Raw genomic sequence first — 24097 nt, 5'->3', positions numbered from 1 at the left:
AACGTTGAAAATAAAAGAAAGTCTATTTATTCGGCACCCTCATCGTCGCTCCTCTCAATTTCGAAATCGGAATAGGGTAAGTAGTGACGATGATACAGGGGTGAAGCCGAATCAATGCCCACGGCTTCGAGAGCTTTCTCAGTTTGAAGGGCCTTGTTCCAGCCATGCTTGAATCCACGATTTTCACATCGGCAGACCTCCTCGGCAAGGTCTCGTTTGGTCTTCTCTATCCCAACCTTCAGGCCATCCTGAAACCCCTTTTCATAACCCGAGGTCCGTTGGGTCACTCTCTCCTCAACGACCAATTTAGATTGACCGGCCGCCACCGACGCGCTCGTTTGAACATTCTTCAGCTCCTGAAGCTCACGCTCAGCATTTTCTGTGCGACTCTCCAGACTGCAATTCCTTTCGTCCTTTTTCTCACTCTCAAGTCGCGCTTCCCGCAGGCACATGCCGACTTCGTAAGTAGTATATAGTCCTTTCACGGCCCCATGTATGCCGTCTCGAAATACTTCAAAATCTTGATGTCCGACCATCGATTGCTGGACTTCCGGCAAGAAGATCTGTCGAGCGAACTCGACTGCCACACCTAGGTCTTTAATGATAGAATATGCCTCCGTCATTGGTCTATTCCTCAAAAAAACCACAAAACTCAACGGTCGTGGCATCGCATTGGGCTTGATTCTCGGCCGCGGGCGCGAAGACTTTCCCCATTGTTGCCTGTCCTTTCAGGGTGATCTGCTTCAACGACTAAGGGGCTGCTGTGTTTCCCGATCCTTGGACGTTCTTCTTCCCGTACGCATAGGCTCGCTATTGTGGCTCATTGCGGCGTCTAATTCAGCCAATCTTCGTCCCTCCCAAGTTGCCTGAATGGAAATAAGTAGGGCCTCTGGCGTGCACCCGCCCATTTATCCTTCAATATATGCAGCTCTCCCGAGGCAACGTCAGTAATCCCAAACGTCAAAAGACGGATAACAATTGTCCAGCCCACAAGTTAGGCCCATTCGGCTTCGCAAGCTCGCGCCCTGGCCAAGAAAAGTGCAGATTTACTAATCTGGTCGGCCATGTTTTCAAGCGCAAGCGTCGATAAATCTGTGCCTTAGCCAGCCCACGAGTTAGGCCCATTCGGCTTCCCAAGCTCACGCCCTAGCTAAGGCAAGGGCAGATTTACTAACCATGTTTTCAAGCGCAAGCGCTGATCAATCTGTGCCTCAGACGGCTCACGAATCAATTCTTAAAAGTTCTTAAGGTCGTCTCATCCGGCGCCCGAATGATCATGCACCGCCTGGGGCAAGGGCAGATTCATCAATCTATTCGGCTCAACTACCCCAGCCGGCTCATGAATCGATTCGGCCATGTTTTCAAGCGCAAGCGCCGATCAATCTGTGCCTCAGCCAACCCACGAGTTAGTCCAATTCAGCTTCCCAAGCTCGCGCCCTGACCAAGGCAAGGGCAGATTTACTAATCTGATCGGCCATGCTTTCAAACGCAAGCGCCGATCAATCTGTGCCTCAGACAGCCCACAAGTTAGGCCTATTCGGCTTCCCAAGCTCGCGCCCTGGCTACGGTAAAGGCAGATTTACTAATCTGGTCGGCCATGTTTTCAAGCGCAAGCGCCAATCAATCTGTGCCTCAGACGGCTCACAAATCGATTCTTCAAAGTTCTTAAGGTCGTCTCATCCAGCGCCCGAATGATCCTGCACCGCCTGGGGCAAGGGCAGATTCATCAATCTATTCAGCTCGACTACCCCAGCCAGCTCATGAATCTATTATTCAAAATTCTTAAGATTCATCAATATATTTGGCTCAAGTGCCCCAGACGGCTCACGAATCGATTCTTCAAAGTTCTTAAGGTTGTCTCATCCAGCGCCCGAATGATCATGCACTGCCTGGGGCAAGGGCAGATTCATCAATCTACTTGGCTCAACTGCCCCAGCCGGCTCATGAATCGATTAGACCATGTTTTCAAAAGCAAGCGCCGATCAATCTGTGCCTCAGCCAGCCCACGAGTTAGGCCCATTCGGCTTCGCAAGCTCGCGCCCTGGCTAAGACAAGGGTAGATTTACTAATCTGGTCGACCAAATACCTAAGCTAAGCAGCCGATCTAACCATAACCGAAAGCAATATCATTCATTAACAACATTTTCCTTAGCAAGTTAAGCACAACTCATGAAATTTTATATACGCAAATTACTAAACAAAAAGCTACAAGGCCGCATGAAAATGCCTAGCAAAAAACTATGACTGTAGCAACACATGAAAAATACCAAATTAAAAACTGTAAAAATACATTCGACATCCTAAAAACTATGTCAGTCGCCCAGATCAGTCATCGGAATCAGGCTCCAATGGCTCAACATCCACTTGCTCATATGGTATTGGCATAATCAATGAAACTTTAGCAGCAGCAAGGGCTTTGTGCCAGCCATGTTTGAATCCCCGATTTTCAAACTTAGGGACTTGGTCCAAATACTCGGCGAGTCCAGCATTTTTCCCAGCCTCGAATACTTTGGAAGCCTCCGAGTCGGCAGTTTCCTTCGCCGCCTTCATTTCAGCCAACTCAGCCTCCAGTTTGGAGACCGCCTTCTGGGCCAATTTGAGCGCATCTTCGCTGGTGTCTGCCGCCTTCTCGGCATCCGATCTCCATTGATCCGCGCTACGAGCCCCCTCCACCTTAGCCTCGGCAGTTGAGGCTTCCCTGTTCGCCCTCAAAGTTTCGACCTCGGCCCTTCTCCTCTTGTCCTCAACTTTTTTTCGTAAACGACTCAATCTGTTTGACGGCGTCGCGATGGCAACGGCCAATATCGGCTATCCTTCCGACGGTCTGCAAAACAAGAATTTAAAACCATAACTTCAACAGTATTTGGATTAAGTGAAGCAAAGTCCGAATATGTACCACAAGTGCCGATTGGGCAGCTAGTGTTGTCGCATTCAGATCTGGTTCCACCCGGAAAGCCTCCCTGTCAGACAGTAACGACACGGACGTAGCCAAGCTAAATGCGACTTCTGAATCTTTAAGCGCCGAAGCATCAGAAGAAATCGGCATGTTTTTTATGATCGACTGAATGACAAAAGGAACGATCACATTCGATCCCTCTAATCGAGGACGTTTGCCACCTTGTTCTTCTGAACCGGCCTCAAATTCGACAGGGCGTTTCTCTGCCTCTTCCTCAACTTCTTGGCTGTCTTGCACGATCGAAGTAGATTCGGCATTCTGATTTTTTGCCGTCTCCAACTCAATAACGCGCAAGGACTCTGATTCGCTAACAGGCAGGGAGAGTTAAGATTCAGTGGCGGGTGGTACTTCAGACGGAAGGGCCTCCGCTCTTCGCTGCGTGGCCAACCTTTCCGCATTCGCCTTCCTGGCAAGTTTTGTCAGGCTTAACCCAGCCATGTCTTCGGGGCCTGTGGCGGGAAGATCCTCTAAGCCATGAAAAACGTCGTCAAGTGAAAGATCCCCTCGGCCCGAAGTGGATGGAGGGTCGGCCGAATTCAATACCTCGTTAGACTCGGTTTCGTACTGATCTGATTCGGTAACATTAGCTACACCCCGCTCCGAATCAAACCCTTCAAAACCAACCTGCCTCAAGTTTTTGAAATTGGACAAAATAAGAGCGATAAGAGAATCTTCGCCCTTCGGAACCGGGATATTTTCCGCCGCCGAGAAGGTCGTATATGTCGGCTCGTAACGAAGCAGAACGTGGGCCGCCCTCCCTTGTTTTTGAAGACTTCGATGGTCGAAATACTTGAGCGCGGCTTTGATATCTGAAAGAACGGCGTCGTCAGTCGAAGACAGGACTTTCTTCAAATCGTTCCCTGCACAAGCCAAGCTATAACATTTCAAAGAAGAGGCTTTACAACAAAAATGAACAAATAATAAAAGCGAAAAAGCAATCGGCCACCTGGCTCGCCCCTCCGTCTAGGAATAGGGTTGACGTGATCCTCCCCTTCGCCAAATTCCCAGTTACCCTGGACAACGACCATAACATCATCAACTCGTTTCCCAGAACTGGAAAGCATAGTAATTAGCTGATGGTCAATATCCTTAGCCCTAAGGAAGAAATGCCCGTGCCGACCAGAAGACTTAGCCAAGGCATAGCAATGCTGGATGGCTGGGATGCCAAGGTTAATTCTAAGGCGACGGTTGAGCATTGTAACCCCCATTATAATTCTAAAGAAATTCACATTGAATTGGGAAGGGATTAAACCCCAATGGCGAAGCACAGCCCTAAGAAATGGGTGAAGGGGAAAATGGACTCCACCCTCTGCGATTGACAAAAGAGAAAAGACAATCGAGGTTTTGTCCTCCCTCTCCATATCAAGAGTGTCGTCTGCCACAAACGACAGACGAACATCATCAGGAATGGAGAAATGGCGTTTAAAGCCAGCAATTCGATTTGACGAGAGGACGTCTTTTAAATGTTTCACCATACCCTACAGTTTATAAGAATATGCCAAGGAAGGAATAAACCAGAAAGAGTCTTCGAAGCAAGGAATGAGAGAACTTACAAAGGACGGAGAGGATATCGGGGAAGAGAGTTGCAGGGACGATTCAAAAGGCAATCCAGCGACGAGCGTCATAAAATACATACTCGAAAGCACGTCAAAATCTTAAATCGCAATAAATAGACACGTACGAGAGGGCAGGAAGTCGACACGACAACCGAAAGGGGTGCGCTTAGATATTTGCATAAGGATGAGGCCAACTGCCAAATTTTGGCTCTGGCTTTTCGAAATTCAGAACCAAGCACTCCAGCCAACTGTCGTTGGTAAAGTTCTTGGGGGGCAATTGTGGGAGCTGAATAAATAAAAGAGTTGGAAGGTGCGTATCCCAGAAATCAGATATTATTCGGCTCCATATTGCGTGACTAGGATGTCGAATACGTTAGGAAGGCCGAATAGCCGGAGATCAGTAGCTCCAAATAAATAAAAGGGGAATGGGATAAAAGTAGGCTCAGGCCCCGAGGCCCAAAAAGCAAGTATAAATACAAGAACCACAGATTTAGAAAGGTATGTAAGAATCACTTCACTTAACTTAGTAAATAAGCTATCCTAAGTGTCTGAACTGACTTGTCTGTCAGAGTGCTAATTCCGGCACCCCCGACCGGGGTGTTTGTATCTTTTCAGGTGACTAGCCGAGGATCACTAGTGTCTCCCAAGATCTAAAGAGTATTTCCAAACCACTTCCCCACAGTGCCAGACAGACAGCTTGCGGGAATTGAACAAATATCTTTGTTTGAAGATATTTTTGACCATTTTGGCTCAAATTCTATAAATAGGACCTCTTCCTTCAGAATTCAAGGTTAGCAAATTTTTCAAAAGCTTTGAAGAGCTAAAAAGACCTCCTTCCGTCTTCCTTCCTCCTCTGATCTTCAAACCTTCTTTAGCTATACATACAAAATTAAAGCTTGTTCTTGAAACTTTTTTCTCGAGTTTCAAATCATATTTCCTAAACTTGAAGGTGTTTGGAATCAAGTTTGATCAACAACCAAAGCTTGCTCTCTTCAAGAGGTATAAGCTTGTCACCTTTTTCCTTGCTTTTGTTTCAATCTTTTTTTATCTTTTCCTTGTGTTTTCCTACTGTTTTGGATCCATTCCAAGTGTTGAAACTTGGGGTTGAAGAGCTACCAAAGGAAGAGAGGCTTAACATTCTTTCTTGCACCTTATCCCATAGCTCATACCCTTTTGTTTTTGCACTCTTTTCTTTGGTTTTTACACAGATTTTCAGAATTTAAAAAGGTTAAAAAACATGGTTTAAAAGTCTCAAAAGTGGAGGGATAGCCACCTCTCCTTGATTTTCCTTACTAGCTTTATATCTCTTGCTTTTGTCTATCTTTTTGTGCTATTTAAACACACTTGTAGCCACTGTTTTAGGGTTGTTTTGGACTGTTCTTAGACTGTCTTGGGGCTGAAAAATGTGATTTAAAATTTCAAAAAGTGAAGGGGTTAGCCACCCCTCCTTAGGCTTTGTTCCATAGCTTTTTCTCTACTTCTTTTACTTACTTTCTCTTGCTTTTAGCTACTATTTTTTTTACACTTTAGGGGTTGTTTTAGGGTTGTTTTAATTTATTTAAATAGTTTATGCTTTGAATATTTTGATTGATGTGTTGTAAGTCCTCATGACTTTGGTTGTTTAGTCCTTAAACACCGAGTCATTTGAGTTGATAGCTCTTTCTTACTTAATTCCATGTAAAGAGTCTCACTTGTGTAGTAAATCAACCTTGCATAATTATTTCTGCAACCTTCTTTCTTTCTTGGTTTTTCTTTTCTTTGTGTCAGTTATTTTAACCGAATGTTGTTTAAACATGAGAAAGATACATACAATGCTAAATGGTTTAATCTCTTCGGAGGTTCATTATTAGGGCATTACGTCTCTCTAATGTCAAAAACAACTCATTTAACACTGCTCTCCTTTTAGTGGACGTAACTCTCATTATTAGACAAATTGATTAAGTAATGGAAAGGTAAATAAAAAAAATTAATAAAATTGGCTTAAAAGCAAGTCAACCGACATAAGGAAGATGAATAAAATTGGTTGGATTTAGCTAGACGTTATGTCGAGTCTATCGTGTCAAGAATCGTCACATATCAATTCATGATGTTTTGACGGATCTTGGAGCGTGTCTACTTCCCTCTTTGAGCTTACTCTATGATAGGAGGGATGGCTGGTTATTGATTTGTTACATTCATTAATTTTTGTCCAAAATCATGCCCTAACTCATCAAGCAATCAATTTGCTCAATGATGGTTTTGGAAATGTTTTCATTCTTCTCTTGAGGCTTACCATGAGAGAGAAGAGTAGAAGGGATAGCTCTGTTTGCACTGTTTTCACTTCAGAACACAAAAACAGGATTTTGCATAAAATTAAGGCAAGGCGGGCCTTATTTGGGCCCAGCCAGGCTTCATTGGGGGTCGGCCGACCATCAATGTTTGGTAAGGCAGTGTGTTTTGCAGAAAAACAGAGAGCAGTGGCTGAAAATGAAATAGAGCATGCTTAGGCAAACAAGGCAGTTTCTGGACGCTGTGTAGGGATGGCAATTTAAACCCGGCCCGATGGGGACCCGATCCCCCAACCCCGATTAGAATGGTTTTTTCTTGAAAATTATCCCCATAGGGCCGGGGATGGTATTGAAAATTAAATCCCCGACGAGTTTCGGGCCGGGGACGGGGATAGGTTTCCCCCGCCCCAGATAATCCCCGAAAATTTCCCCTAAGATTCCCCGAATATTCCATATATAAATATATATGTTTAGGGCTGAGTTAAGCTGCCTCTATCTTTTCCACTCGCTCACACTCACCTCTTAGGAGTCTATCTCCTCTCTGCCTCTCCCCCCCCTCTCTCTTTCTCTCTGCTGTAGGTGTTTGTCTTCCTCACGGCGTCAGCGGCTCCGGCTCCTCCACTGTCCTCTCCGTCCTCCCATATCGCCGATCTCGCTGAACTCACCGATCTCCCTCCTCAAGAACATCACGGCGACGCCTTTCCCTTTGCTGCTGTCAACGTCGCTGCCTCGCCACCGACACCATCTCTCTGATTTTTCTCTTTTTTAATCTATTATGCATGATGATGTTGATGATTTTGTTGTTGATCTATTGTTGATGAGTTGATCTGTTTGATGATTTTGTGATCTGCCATTTTTTTTTTTTTTTGGACTGGGGAGTTTTCGGGGTCGGGGAAACCCGATCCCCGTTGGGGGTGGGGATAGGGATGGTGATAGGTTCCCCGTCGGGGATCGGGACCAGGGATGGAGAAATTATCACCATCGGGGATCAGAGACGGGGAGGGTGATCGCCGGCCCCGCCCCGCCCCGTTGCCATTCCTAACACTGTGCATGCAAGCATTGTGCATCCTTGTGCATCCTTGTTTGATGATTAATTATTAATTATTATTTTTGTAATTAATTATTGATTGTCGTAATTAATATTTTTGTAGCAATGTTTCGTTAGATGGTTAGTTTATTTGGTTGTAATAAATTAGCTAGTTAGTTGATTATAGCTTAATAGTTAGTTACTTATTCAATCATTCGGTTTTGTAATAATTAGTTTAATTCGGACTTTCGGACACTCATTCGAACCCTCTTGCACGAGGGCCAATATGTAATAACGTGTATGTCTTCCAATCCTACGTCTTTCTCCCTTTTACTTATTTGCTTACAATGGTTAGTTTAGAACATCATGTTTCTCTTAGCATTTTCCATGTTTGCATACACTTGTCTTACATGCATCAAGGCTCGGTTCATCATTCTAACAAGCATTGTCATTTATTACTTCATTAAATACGTGCGTTACAGCATGCTATCAAATTGATTCACACGCCATGTTAATAGCCAAGCCTATTTAAAATGGCATATTGCATGTGTTGCATTAGTCATTTTGCATCTGTAGGATCATGCATTTTTTCTAACTCTTTTATTTCTTTTAGCTTGCCCTGGAGTGCCAAGTGAATGCTTATTGCTTTAGCATAACCACATGCGTGTGATTGTTTCCATGATAAGCATGAATACCATGAGGCTAAGTGCTTAAATGATATATCTACTTGAATGCTTGTGGATGAAGGCTAATTGTTTAAATTGGGATGATTTTAGTAAATGTGCATATGATATCACTTGTTCAAGTGATACATATTCAAAACAATTTTCAAAAACAAACATGAAATCAAATTGTTCCAATTTTTGCAAATTAGTCTATACTTGTGTGCGTCACATAGTAATGCTAGTCTAAATAATCAGAACAAGAGTATATAATGTAAATAAGAATCACATCATGATTAGTAGAGGTCGATCTTTGATTGGATGAGTGGGGTGCTCAATTCATGACCTTCCCCTCTCGTACCTAAGTTCCCGAGCCAAGACACTTTGGTGATGATAGATAAATGGCCTTTGGCATGAGTCTCAGGTTTCCTAAATTTTTCAAAAATATTTAGGTGGTGACTCTGTAATCTGGAAAAGCAGTCTATTTTTGGCATTTGATTCAAACATCGATTTTCCAAAAGAGTTGCCAGATTTGGACTCTTTTTGTGTTTTCACTATTTCACATTGCACTTGTGAAATCAGATTTAGAACCACAGGAGTCCGAACTGTAGGGATAGTCGAATTCGAAAGGAGCACGAAAAGTCAAGCTACACCATCCACCATTACTATATTAACAAGGTGTTTACCCAAAAGGCACTAAAAGCTTAACAAAAAGGTGGCATTAAAGAAGCTTCTAAAAAAGACAAATGGCTCCAACGTTGGAGACTTAACGCCATAGGTCCAAAATAAAAGGGTCCTGGTGCTGACCTAGGGCTGGCCTCCTAACTGACCACCTACAAAACATATATAAATATAGGGTGAGCAAGGCTCAGTGAGTAATAATGTAAAGAGGCATGTAAATGAGCATGTATCTTGAAGAATATTTATATAACATTCACAGGATAGAATGGCCTCGGGCCCACATAAGACGAAATGGCCTTGGGTCGAATATAATAACAGAACGGCCTCTGGCCCAACATAATAGCAGAACGGCCTCAGGCCCATCATATTAACAGAATGACCTTAGGCCCATCATAATAACAGAACGGCCTTAGGCCCATCATATTAACAGAATGGTCTTAGGCCTATCATAATGACAAATAGCCTTAGGCCCAACAGATTTCACAACGGCCTCGGGCCCAATCATAGCATAAACAATTTCATATCCATATTACACGTTACAATTCTTGGAACTCATTCAATCGAATAAATCATAATTCTAGATAATCACATCATTTATGTATCAGAATAAATATAAGTGAACATATCTTGACAATACTATTACTCACAGTGATCCAGTCATGCAATGGTCCCTTCCGGCGAATGACCTACACATGGCATACATACAACTTGTAAGCAATTCCCTTTTTTTCCTTAGCTTTTTCTCTTTAGTCATTTGTCCGATTCGTTCAATTTCTATTCACTTTTAAGCATTTCAGAGGGCTTAAACTTACATATTAATAGATTTAGAGGGTCAAAAAGATTAAAAGAAGTTGACAAAATTTTTCCCCACTGGCCGCACGTGTAGAGAGGTGTGACGCACATACGGCTCCGAACATGCCTTTATTTTAGAATGCCTATCCAGCCTCCCTGTTTTCCGCACGTGCGGCCATGAGCCTCGCACGCGCGGTCCTAGCCCCTATTAGTGCAGTCCAAAAATCCATCAAAGGCAAACTTCTGAACTTATTTCTAAGGCTCAATTCAAGCAAATTTACTTCCAAAACATGATATAGGAACATATTAAACATGAAACACAAGCTCAATGGGATCAAAACTTCTTTTAATTTGACATATAACTTTCTAATTTCCATATTCTCTTTATTTCCTTCATCTTTTTATGATATATATAGTATACATGCTTACATGAGTTCAAGGCCCAAGATCACTAGGCCAATTCTCACAATCAAACCCAAATCAAACTAAAATGAGGAATACAACTCTTAATCCAAACAAAGGTGAGGAATCCATGTTAATTTCAAGAGAAATTGTAGCTCGACTTTTTTGCGCCCCCTTTCGGAAGTTTGAAAGAAGCCCTACAGTTTGGACTCCAGCGGTTCTGAATCTAATCTCACAAGTGCAATATGAAATTGATAATCGCCAAAGAGTCCAAATCCAGCAAATCTTTTGAAAAATTGATTTTGAATAAAAAAAATGTCAAAATTGGACTGCTTTGTCAGATACAGAGTCACCACCCAAATATTTTTGTTTTGGGGAAATTTAAGAAACCCATGACTCGTGCCAAAGGCCACGTGTCTGTCATCACCAAAGTTGCCTCAGCTCGGGAACTTAGGTACGAGAGGGGGAGGTCATGAATTGAGCACCCCACTCGCCTGATCAAAGATCGGCTTGTACTAATCATGATATGATTTTTATGTACATTATATGCTCTTGTTCCGGTTTATTAGGCTAGCATTACTATGTGATGCGCACAAGTAAGTATAGACTAGAATTACAAGAATTGGAACAATTCAATTTCATATTTATTTTTTGAAAAGGGTTTGAATTTGCCACCTCAAGTGGGCTTAAAGTTTGCGAATTTTCCACTCAACAAAGTGGGCTTAAAATGTACATCGTTGAATTGTTTCAATTCAAGCAACGGGCCTTCATCCACAGGCATTCAAGCAGTTATAGCAATTAAGCACTTAGCCTCATGGCAAGCATGCTAGACATGGCAATCACTTACACTCATGCAAGTATGATAAAGCACTAAAAAAAACTCACCTAGTACTCCAAGCTAAGATAAAATAAAAGAGTTAGAAAAATGCATGATTCCTAACTATACGAGATAACTAATGAAACACATGCGATATGCAATTAATAGGCTCAACTACTAATATGAGGCAATTTGATAACATGCGGTTAAACACGTATTCAAAGAAAGTATTGAAATGACAATGCAGTTTGAATGATGCACCGAGCTTCGGTGTATGCAAGACAAGATGAATGTATGCAAGCATAAGATATGCTAATTGAAATGTAATGCTCCTAATCTAACCATCGTAAGCGAATAAATAAAAGGGAGAAAAACGTGAGATTGGAAGACATGCACATTATTACATTACGCTCTCACGAAGGAGAATCTGAATGAATAAACTAAGATAACTAGCAACTAAGCTAATTAAGCTAACTATTAAAAACCAAATGAAATAACTAGCTAAACTAATTAACTAATTATGACAACACTTAACTAGCTAGTAAGCTAATTAAATTAAATTACAACACAAATGCAAGTAAGCTACGTAATTAAAGTATTTAACTACTTTGTCATTACTCCGCCTCGGGGAATGGAAAATGCTCACGCATGCTCGGATATCGCTCGAAAAGACCTCCATTTTGCTCCCAAAAGCCTGTGTTTTCACAGTTAAACACTTCTAGAACCATTTTACTCAAACTTACCAACTCTCTACTAAGATTTGCATCAGTGGCCAGCCAGCCACTAGTTAAGACTGCCAGCCACCTACCGACCATGGTTGAAGGTTGCTGACCATAGATGGTGATCTGCCGGCCACTGATGCACATATTTATCCTGCTACAACATAGGACAAACATAGCATGTACAGGGTATTTTCAAGGACTGTTTGCACAACTCACCCCTCATTTTCATGAACAAATCCAAGGAGTGGTGAACTTAAACCATAAACCACCAACTCAAGAAATTTCATTGTATGATGGCTTGTGACTCAAGATGTGCAAGCTCAATAAATTCAAAACAAGACACAAACCTCCTCCCTTTCATAAAAGATCAAGGGAAGAAGTTGACCTTGGAGACTTGGATCATTTTATCACTAACAAGTATGAAATGGTCCAAGCTTCCATGTGTTCAATTAACATCTGATTAAACACAACCAAATTATTATCTTGCACCTTTTTAGTCCCAAGTTTTAATTACTCCATTTCAACTTTACCAACCATCCTTTAATTCATTAAGTCTAAATGGTGAATTTAAGTCCTCTAATGGAGTGAAGTACCAAACCAAGAGTTAACTCAAGACATAAAAGAGATGTCATGCCATGACAACCTCAATCTTATCCTTAAAAGTACAACAGGCTTGAAACAAGTCTCAAAGAAAAACAAAAGGTAAGAAATGAGGGAGGTTGTAGAGATTATTAGTGTTGGAAATAAGTGATAAAAGCATAAAACAAATGCTATCAACTCAAATAAGTGATGTCTAAGATCTAAAACACCAAGTTTATGAGGGCAATTACACTACAAGCATGCAAAACAAGACTCAAATGCAACTAACAGCTAAGAACAGTCCTAAAATAGGTCTAAAACAATCCTAAAACATGCTGGAATTGAGTTAGCAAAAGCTAGAATAATAGGCTAAAGCATGCTAGGCTAATAAACCAAACATGAAAGGAGGCTACCCCCTCCATTTTTAGACTTCAAGACATGCTTTTAGCCACTGAAATAACTCTGAAAAACAATATTTAAAAGCTTAGAAAAAGATAGTAAAAGGGTGGGAAATACAAGGGCAAAGGCCTCCAAAAACAAGGTACAAAGAAGGGTAAACCACCCCTCAACCTTTATTGGCCTTAAACCACAAGTTTCAGCCCAAAAATATAGATTTTATATAGCCCAAAAATAGTACACCAAGTTCTGAAATGCAGACAAAAAGTAGCTAAAACAATAAGCTAAAACATGGCAATTTAAGCTAGTAAACAAGCTAAAGGAGGGGTGGCTAACCCCTCCATTTTTGGGACTTCAAAACCACTTTTTTAGCCTCTGAAAACATCTGCAAATCAATGGTAAAAAGCTCAAAAAAAGTTGATGAAGAGATGGGAAACACAAGTGGAAAGGCTTAGATAACTAGGTTCAAAGAATAGTGATTAACCCCTCTACCTTTAATAGCCTTAAACCACAAGCTTCAGCTCATAAAACAAGTTTTAAAGAGCTTAAAAATAGAAAGAAAATATGGAAAACAAGTAGTGTAAAGATGGTACAAAGGCAAGAGAAAGTATACCTCTTGAAGAAGAATGAGCCCTTAAGTCAAAAAAACACCAATTTCACACTCTCAAGTGCTTCAAGAGCTCAAATTCAAACTCAAATCATCTCAGCAACAAGCTCTCTACGTTTGGTTTGGAGTGTTTGGGCATAGGCTATGCAAGTTGCAAAAGAGAAAGAGAATTGTAAAAAGAGAGAAATTGTAGAGAGAGAAAGAATTTTAACTCCCAAACTTTTCTAACCTTGAAATATGAGAGATAGGTCATGTATATATAGAAAACATGAGCTTTGGTCAAAAATATTTATTCAGAAATAGCTGGAGCAGTGTGGAAACAGCTAGAGGAAAATATTTGCAAAAAATTTATTTTTGGTCACCAGTGGCTGGCTTGTGGCCGGCATATCAGAAATGGTGGCCGGAAAGTTAGAAGTGGTGGCTAGCCATCCACAAATGGTGATTGCCTGCCGGCCACAAGAAAAATCTACTTCCAGGTCCGACTTCAAATGGCCATATCTCCTTCATCCGGACTTCTCTTCAGGTCATTATTGAGTCTAAATTGAAACCCAGAAGTCTAGTTTCCAATGGTGGCAGCCTCAAATCTAAATTCTAAGTTTGGAAAGAGATATGCCTATTTTAGTGAAGGTTGCTCAGTTTTGTCTTAATCGGATTGATGCCTAACTTCAAACAGCCATATCTCCTTCATTCAGACTCAGTTTTAGGAGATTATTAGGTCTAAATTGAAGCCCCAGAAGTCCACTTTCCAATGGTGGTAGCCTTACAACAAAATTTCAAGTGTACAAAAGGATAGACATGATTTAGTAAAGGCTGCCAGTTCTCTCTTAATGATTGGATGCCTAACTTCTCCCCAACTAGTTTTCTTCCCTCTCCTCCTATTTTCTTCAAATCCAAACCTATAAATAAGAGGTTTAAAATGATTTTTCAAAGAGTTCACCTCTCTTCCATTTATTTTCACTTTGTCCTTGCTCGTTTTACCAGAAAGGGCAACATTTAATGAAATGCGAGCCTTGGAACATCGTAGAAACATTTGGGAAAAGTGTTTTGAAAAAGAGGGCTTTAAGGTCTAAAAAAAGTTTCGGTCCAAAAATGGGGTGTATGGTTGGGATTTAGAGTTCTTCTTGCTGAAGAAATTGAACATTTGCACAGCACAACTTTCATCATCGAGTGATCAATTAGTGGCGCCCAAGTCTTAAAGGAAGTCAAAAATGGGATGTCTATAGAAGTATATGCTCAAAATCACAAGCCATAAACCCTAACTTATATACACATAAGTATAGCCTGGCTTTTTCGCGCCCCCTTTCGAAAGGTTTGAAAGAAAGCCCTAAAATTCGTACCCCCGTGGTTCTGAATCTAATCTCACAAGTGCAATGTGAAACAGATAATCACCAAAGAGTCTAAATCTGGAAAATCGTTTTGAAAAATTGATTTTGAATCAAAAAGTGCCAAAATTGGACTGCTTTGCCAGATACAGAGTCGCCACCTAAATATTTTATTTTGGGAAGATTTAGGAAACCCATGATTCATGCCAAAGGCCACGTGTCCGTCATCAGCAAAGTTGCCTCGGCTCGGGAACTTAGGTACGAGAGGGGAAGGTCATAAATTGAGCACCCCCGCTCGCCCGATCAAAGATCGTCCTCTACTAATCATGATATGATTTTTTATAAACGTTATAAGTTCTTGTTCCGGCTATTAGGCTAGCATTACTATGTGATGTGCACAAATAAGTATAGACTAGTTTGCTCAATTTGGAACAACTCAACTCATGTTTGTTTGCAAAAAATGATTTGAATTTGCCACCTCAAGTGGGCTTAAAGTTTGTGGATTTTGCCACCAAATATAGTGGGCTTAAAACATGATTTGCCACTCAACAAAATGGGCTTAAAACGCACATTTGTTGAATCGTTCCAATTCAAACAACATGCCTTCATTCACAGGCATTCAAGCAGTTTAGCATTTAAGCACATAGCCTCATGGCAAGCATGCTAATCATGGCAACATTCACACTTATGCAAGTATACTAAAGCATTAAAAACTCACCTAGTACTCCAAACTAAGAGAATATAAGTTAGTAAAATGTGCATAATTCCTAACTATATTAAGTGCCCAATGCAACACATACAAAGAATGCAGTTAATAGGCTCGGCTACTAATGTGGTATATGGATCGATTTGATAACATACGATTAAACACGTATTCAAATAGGTATTTAAATGGCAATGCAGTTTGAATGATGCGCCGAACATCGGTGCATGCAATACGAATGAATAGATGCAAGCATAAAGCATAAGGTATGCTAATTGAAATATGACCCTAATCAAACCATCAAAAGCAATTAAATAAAAAAGAGAAAGACGTGGGGTTGGAAAACATACACATACGCACACTTATTACAACATTACGCCCTCGCGAATGAGGGTCCGAATGAATAAAAGCTAACTAGCTAGCTAAGCTAAACTAATTAAGCTGATTATTACAAAACTCAAATTAATTAACTAGCTATACTAGCTAACTAATTATTACAAACCAAATTAATTAACTATTCTAGTTAACTAATTATAAAACGAAATTGAATAACTAGTTAAATTAGCTAATTATTTACAACACTTAATTAGCTACAACAAATTAATTACATCACATATTTGATCTATTGCTGAAATTAGCTAATCCTGGGAGGCAAGGGAGGCCCATGCATGCTTGGTTTCCACCCAAAAAGCTACTGCCTTGCTGCTAAATGCCTCTGTTTGCACATTGAACACCAACAATTCTGCCCACTTCCAGAATACCTTTGCTCTACCTTACCAACACACTATGCAAATTTCATATGATAGCCGATAAAGGGCCAATCGGCTACCACTGGTGGCCGGTCGGCTATTGGTGGTGGCTGTCGGCCATTGATAACCTGGATTTCCTTGCTGCATCTGAGAGCAAACAAAGCAAAACAGTGTATGTCATGACCCGAACCCGCCCCTATAGATTAAGGTCATAACCGACCAGTAATCATGAGATTACTTACGGCCTCAAACCAAAACAAACATATAGCAACAGAGTGAAGTGGCCAAAACAGAAGCAAACTTAAAAATTTTGTCCAATGAGCTATGCTTCATGGCATGTCAAAACATTTCACATATACTTAATAATAACTTACACCACATATCAATAGTTAACATCTTGTATACCTAGGATCATTCAAACACATAGTCAGCCATGCCAAAAGCTTATACACATAAATGGTCTATCATGACCAATAGAAGCAGCAAAAGAAATACAAAAGATTATAAACAAAGCCTCTTGGTTGAGGCACCTGGGCTAACTTCATAAAACTCGGGTTCCTTTCTTAAATTCCACTAAGGCTAGGGTTGAACGTCCCTTTGCTCACCTACATACATATAAATAAGAGTGAGCTAACGCCCAGTGAATAATATCAAAATAAAGAGGTTAATGAATGAGGTTCGTTCATAAATGAATCATACTTATAATGTACACATTTGAACCACTATTCTCATTCACACCAGATTTACAAATCTCAACAAAGCAAAATGACCTTGGGTCCAATACATCATATCCACATACAAAACGACCTCAGGTCCAATTCTTATATAAAACAATACGACCTCGGGTCCATCTATACGAAACGACCTTTGGTCCAGCCAACTCTTTATTCAAAACGACCTTTGGTCCAATTCAAACATATCAAACGACCTCGGGCCCATTCTCTTTATATTCATATCCATGCGTATTTCATATTCATGATCATGATCCCTTTCATTCAAATGGCCTTTGGCCCATCACGGCATTCAAACATATCAAATGACATATTCAAACAGCCTTTGGCCCATCTTTGCATTCATATCTAACAGCCTTTGGCCTAATCGTTCATATCCGACGGCCTTTGGCCCAATCATTCATGTCAAACGGCCTTTGGCCCAATCATTCATGTCAAACGACCTTTGGTCCAATCATTCATGTCCAACGGCCTTTGGCCCAATCATTCATGTCCAACGGCCTTAGGCCCAATTCAGATATATCAAACATATCAATGGCAAACGACAAATGGCCTTATACAAAATTAGACATATAGAATACTCATTCATATTTCAAATCAACAAATCCATGAAGCTTATACAGAAGTAACATTCGGAAAGTAACATACTTGAAAATATCTTTACTAAGATATTACTCACAGTGTTCTGCCGGTGGATTTACCCTTGAGCTCGACCCTACACATTACATAACACATATGGGTCACAAACGATTCAATCCGTTCTTAATTTATACATTCCTCTTAGGCTCCTTTCTTATCATTTTAACTCCTTTACAATGCTCGATGCATGCCTAAGAGTGCTTAGAAATGAAACAGAACGGATAACAAATCATAAAATCGCTTTTCAAAATATCCGAAACAAGGATCCCCACTCAAGCGCAGCTTGCGCCGTTCGAGCGGACCCCTTTGGTCCGCAAAAGTACTGGTTACTTCATTTTCACGCTCAAGCGTGACTTAGGACGCTTTAGCTGAGAGTCAAACTACATGGCTCCCCGCTCGAGCGTGAATCTCCCCGCTAGAGCGGACGCCCATTTATGCAAAAGTTCTGGGAACTAACATTCCACGCTCGAGCGGCCCTTTCCCCGCTCGAACGGACATGCCAAATTCTAGAATTTCCAAAACTGGTTTTGAAGTTCAAATTCGACATTCAAAGGCCCAAAACTCATGTTCTTGGTTCAAAAATGTGGAAACACATTATATATCATAAGGATGTAAGCAATATGAGGCCAATTATTCAAAATCCATAATCATACTCTCAAATTAATCAACATTTCTCTTGTGTGGTTGAAACCCATGCATTCAAACTTCATATAATCTTCATATCTCCATTAATCAAACATGCATGTCAATTTTGACTCCAATTCTAGTACAAATGGCACTTATAATCATGAAACTCATGTAGATTATGCATGCATGAGAGATTTTGTGGCCAATTCTCCTTGTTTAACATGATTCATGCTCAAATATGCAAATTCATAGCAATTCTTTGCATGCATGTACATAAAAGCTTCCAATTCTTCAATTTCATCTCAATTTATGTTCTTGACCACCATCAAACCTTGAATTCACAATATTACAAACTTAATTCATAAATCTTTGTTCAAATACTCACCTATGAGCTTCAATTCTTCCAAATTATAGCAAATTCTTGAGCCTAGCCTGTCAAAGCTTGAGCTCCTTAGCAAGATCTTCAAGATTGGCTCTTCCCTCTCTCTAAACTCGGTTCTCTCTCTCTCTCTCTAAGGTGTGATTTCAGCCAAATGAGTTCATAGAGAGGAACTAAGTGTATATAAGCCTATTTATAGGCTCTCTTAATCACACTTCATTAACACTAATTAATTGAGCACCATTACATCAGCTTAATCTAATTAATCTGATCCAAATCAATTTTCAATTAAATTTCACCGTATGCTCTAAAAATTACGCTAATCACAATGGCGTAATCAATTTTGATTTTTGTGGCCGATAAGGCCTTCAATTTAAATTCTAAAGCAGATAATCAAACAGATTTTCCTACAGTGAACAGATAAAAATTCAAAACCACATATATTCATATAAATGGCACTCAAAATTATATCAAACACATAATCACAATCATAATCAAGATTAATTAGCATAACACGGACCAGGGTCATCACAATGTATTTCTCAAGGGTTGTTTGCACACTTTGTCTCTCTTTTTTATGGGGAAATCAAAGGAGGAACAAAATTTGGTTCATAAACCATTAATCAAGCAAATTCATTGCATGATGGCTTGTGAAACCAATTTTACAAGTTTAATAAAATGCAAAAACAAGACTCAAATAACCATCACCCTATCATGCATGATCAAGGGCAATGGAGACCTAGGAAAATGGCATATTTCATTACTTTTGAGTAGAAAATGTCTCATTTTCCTTATGTTCAAATTAACGTCCGATTTGAACACATGCAATGCAACACAAAAGAATGCTTATCTTGCCTCTTTTACTTGTCAATTTTGTTTACACATTTTAGTTACCAAACCATTCATTAATTAATTTGTCCATTGGTGAGTGTCTTCTAAGATAAAAGAAGTGTCAACCAAGGGATAGTTTAAGGCATAAGAGAAGCTCCATGCCATTGGTAATGAACCCTCAAAGGAGGATTAAACCATTAAGCATGAGCCTCAATCTCAAGCTTAAACAACCCTAAGGTTGAAACAACCCTCAAAGCAAATGAAAAAGTGAAGAAATGAGAGAGATTGCAGAGATTATAAGTGCTGAAATTAGGTGAGAAAAAGCACTAAAACATGTAATCCACTCAAACCAGTGGTGGTTAAAGCCTTAAAACACCAAGCTAGTGAAAGGACTTACACTACAACTATGCAATACAAGACTCAAAAGTACCAAACAGCCAAAACAGTGGCAAAACAGCTCAAAACAGAGTTCAAAACATGTTGGACTCGAGCCACAAAAAGCTAAAACATTAAGCTAATACATGGGGCTAACTAGGCATGCAAACAAGACACAAGGAGAGGAGGCTAACCCCTCCAATTTTGGACTTCAAAATGAGTTTGTTACCACTGAAAAACATCTAAAATTCAGTAGTTAAAAGGCCTAAAAAAGTTGGTTTGAAAGTGGTGAACAAAGGTACAAAAGCTTCACAAACTAAGAAGTAAGAAAGGTGAACCACCCCTTAATTGAAAATGGCCTCAAACCACCACCTTTAGACCACAAAAATAGAGTTTTTGACAGTTCAAAACCAGCCCCAAAATAGTTGAAAAAGGTGGCAAAGCAAGTGTGCAAAACAAGTATAAAAGGAGAGTGTTACACCTTTTGAAGAGAAGACACAATTTGGCCAACAATCCAAGCCAAAACCTCCTCCTAGAGCTCAAAACAAGTCCCAAGCTACCTCAGCCCAAAGACTAGCAACTCTTGTTAAGGATTGATAGACAAAAGTGGTGTGTATCCAAGAAACTATGCACAAAATTACTAGAGAGAGAAAGAGAAATGTAGAGAGAGAGAGAATTTTGTTCCGAAATTTCCAACCCTCAAAAATAAGGAAGGAATCCCCCTATATATAGAAAAACAAGCCTTGAGCTTAGGAACATCCTACCATACACGTATAGGAAGATGTAGCTCAGTGTGCTAACAGCTGGCACAGCTGTCAACAAATATCTGAAAAAAGACATTGGTGGCCAACAACCATGAGCCATGGCCGACAGCCTATGGTGGTGGCTGACAAGTCACCAAAAGTTTCAGGCTTGAAACGGCAGGGTTTTGGTCCAAAACAAAGCATAAAATGGACAAGCTTAAGGCTCAAAGACAGGGCGTTCCACCGAGGACTTCGGGCACTCAAAGCAAACAAATACAATCGTAATCATCGAGTGCACACGCGATGACGTCTAAGTCTTGAAGTCGGTCAAAAATGGAGTGTCTACAATAAGAAACTTCATCTCAAGACTTGATTTCAAACAATTGGAGGAGGATTTAGAGTAGTTTAGTTGATTCCCACTTACCTTGAGCTAAATCTTTGAATTAATCTTTCAATTTCTTCAATTCGCAAGCTCTTAGTTGAATTCTCTTTCCTCTCTCTCTTTTCTCTTCTTTCTTCTCTCTTTTCTCTTCTCATGAGTTATGTTTGATGTTTTGATGAGTCTAAATATCATAAGGCTCATATATGTATAATATCCAACAAAGCTTAGCTCACTAAGTCTAAGTTCAAGCTTAACTAAGGATTAAGCCCAATAAATCAATTTAATTCATTCTAAATCAAATTTTTACAAAACTTCATATTATGCCCTAAAAATCATGCTAATCCTAACTATAAAGGCAAATTCTGGTTATCGCGCCTTTAAAGCTTTCAATTTTCAGTCCAAATGTCATTATTTCAACAGATTTTCTCACAAACGACAGATACTATGCCGTAAACATGTAATTCACAATGTTAAACATACCATGTACATCAAGCACATAAACACACATATAATGAGGAAATTAAAGTATATAAGAGGGTCGGGTTGTTACACCTACGTCTCGGAGGCTATGCATTTCCTCTCACTGCGCCCTTCCATGGCCATAGCTAGGGAAGAGGCCAAAATGGTCATGTTCGTTGCAATTGAAAACTTTTTCAATTCCACCAATACCAAGCCTAAGTATATAGACACACTAGTTGTCAATTGCAGCTTGTTCAACTCGACGGCTTCTCTGTCAGCTATGATTGTCAACAAGTACGAGTTGAAGTTGAGAGGCAATATTAGAACCTTCAATTTGGGTGGTATGGGGTGTAGTGGGGGAGTGATCGCTATCGATCTCACCAAGGACATGCTGCAAGTGCATCGAAACACTTACGTTGTCGTTGTTACCAAGGAGAACATTACTCAAAATTGGTATTTCGGGAACAAAAAGTCCATGTTGACACCGAATTGCTTGTTCCGTCGTAGAGGCGCCACTGCAATTCTATTATCGAACAAAAAAAAAGGACCGTCGGAAGTCCAATTACAAGCTTATCCATGTCGTGAGGACGCACTGTGGTGCCGATGACCAGGCTTTCCGATGCTTGTATCAAGAGCAGAGCAAGACAACAAGGGTAAAACTAGTTTTTCATTATCTAAAGGTCTAACGACCACTATCGGGCAAGCACTTAAGACTAATATCAAAACATTGGGACCTCTTGTGTTGCCAATTACAGAGTAATTTCTTTTTTTTTTTATCTCCTTCATCAAGTCAAAGTTGCTAAATGAGAAAACTAAGCCCTACATTCCCGATTTCAAGCTTCAAGCATTTTTGCATACACGCCGGTGGGAAGGCAGTGATTGACGAGCTTGAGAAGAAGTTGCCACTTTTGCCAATACATATGGAGGCTTCTCGTATGACTCTGCATCGGTTTGGGAACACTTCGTCAAGTTCAATCTGGTATGAGTTGGCTTACATAGAGAGGCTAAGAGAAGGATGAAAAGGGGCATCGAGTGTGGCGAATAGCATTCGAAAGTGGGTTCAAATGTAACAGTGCAATGTGGGAAACGCTCTGGAATGTGAAGCCATCTCATCGTAGTCCTTGGGCAGATTGCATTCACAGTATGCAATCGCATAAACTCACCATGGGAACTGTTTGGTGTAGTTTTTCTCAAGTTAAAAATTGATAATTAAAAAGTAAAACCAAACAGCATTGCAAAAGTTACATTACTTTGTCACAAATTTTTTTAATATATATATATGTTAGTATATGTATTATATGTTAGTGCATATATATATTAGCTGTAAAATACCAACTAGCTTTAATAATGTTGTCTCCTTAGTGTACCCTTTCCCCTTTCGGTGACCACTTTCCCTTTAGGCCATGATGTTGTTTTGTATAGTGTGTATACCACTTAGGCCATTTTCTCCTATATAAAGGAGACCGTGTACAACATTCAATACATCAATCTTAATACATACAATTTATTCTCTCTGTAATTCTCTCTCTATCAATTTATCTTACATGGTATCAGAGCTAGGTTAAGAACCTAGTAATTCTGCTTCACCGGCGGGCGGCAGCCTCGCCTTGGCCGCCCGCCAGACCTCTACACATGCCTTCTTTATACCTTCGTTAGCATCATCCCTTCCGACCCTCTGCATCTTTGGTGAGGAGCACTCATGCTCCAACCATGACCCATCATTCCGGCCTTTCTCCAGCAGCTTCTTTTGGACTTTCCGCCGCCTTCTTACCATCTTCTTCTCTGCCGATGCTTACTCAGCCACTCCAGCCATCATGCTGGCAGATCTAGTTCTTCACCGTCGCCTTCTCCTCTGGCCAACGCCGACCACGCCACCTGTCACCAATGCTGCAGACGCCGTGACACAGGTTCCTGCTAGCTTACCACCAACGCAGCCGCAACCGATGAGCTCGCTGGCTGGAGTGGCGCCGAGGACCAACTTTTCCATGAAGTACAACTCCGAGGTTCTGAAGAGGAGATAGTCACACGGGTTTAGAGAGAGAGAGGGCACCCATACACTACACAGGCACACGGCATACAGAGACTCAACACATACGGTCACAGACACCACACATACAACACACACACGGTTTTGAGATCAAAAGACACCACAACACCATTCACAACAGACACACACCATCCCTTCTCCTCCTTATTTGCTGATGTTGTGCCAACCTGGGCTATTTCTTCAGATGTGCTAATCATCCGTGCTCGGCTCTTCAAGTTTGTCACCACTGCATTAACAGCCCATTGTGATCCCACGTCTCAGGTCCATGGCATTCATTCCAGCTAAAACTGACTTGCATCCCTCAGAATATATGGCCCATCAACGACCTTAATCTCAGCTGCCATAGCCTTTGTTTCCTCCTCTGTATATGCCACACCCACCAAGTCACCTACACCGAAGCTCTCTCTCTCTCTCATACAACTCCTGATTCCTGAACCAGCAACCCCGAGAGAGAGAGAGAGAGAGAGAGAGAGAGAGAGAGAGAGAGAGATATGGCATACCGTTTCTTTCCCAACGAAATGCCTGATTTTATCCCAGAAACACCCGAATCATCAGCCTCCGAAAGATCCGAAGATTCGCTCACCAAGCTTCTCTCTCTTCCTTACAAGACACTCGCTGAGAGACTCAATCGAGCAGCTCTGGACCT

General features: G+C 40.8%; 1 pseudogene; it reads left to right on the top strand.

Moving 5' to 3' along the window:
* LOC114285726 (3-ketoacyl-CoA synthase 4-like) overlaps nucleotides 1-22610 on the top strand; it is a 69676-nt pseudogene extending 47066 nt beyond the window's left edge.
* The last annotated feature ends 1487 nt before the right edge of the window (nucleotides 22611-24097 follow it).

This window comes from Camellia sinensis, chromosome 2, assembly GCF_055761805.1.
Source record: "Camellia sinensis isolate YWXY chromosome 2, ASM5576180v1, whole genome shotgun sequence".
Classification (NCBI taxonomy): domain Eukaryota; kingdom Viridiplantae; phylum Streptophyta; class Magnoliopsida; order Ericales; family Theaceae; genus Camellia; species Camellia sinensis.
Note: the sequence above shows the minus strand (reverse complement) of the source record. Positions and strands in the feature narration are given on the sequence as shown.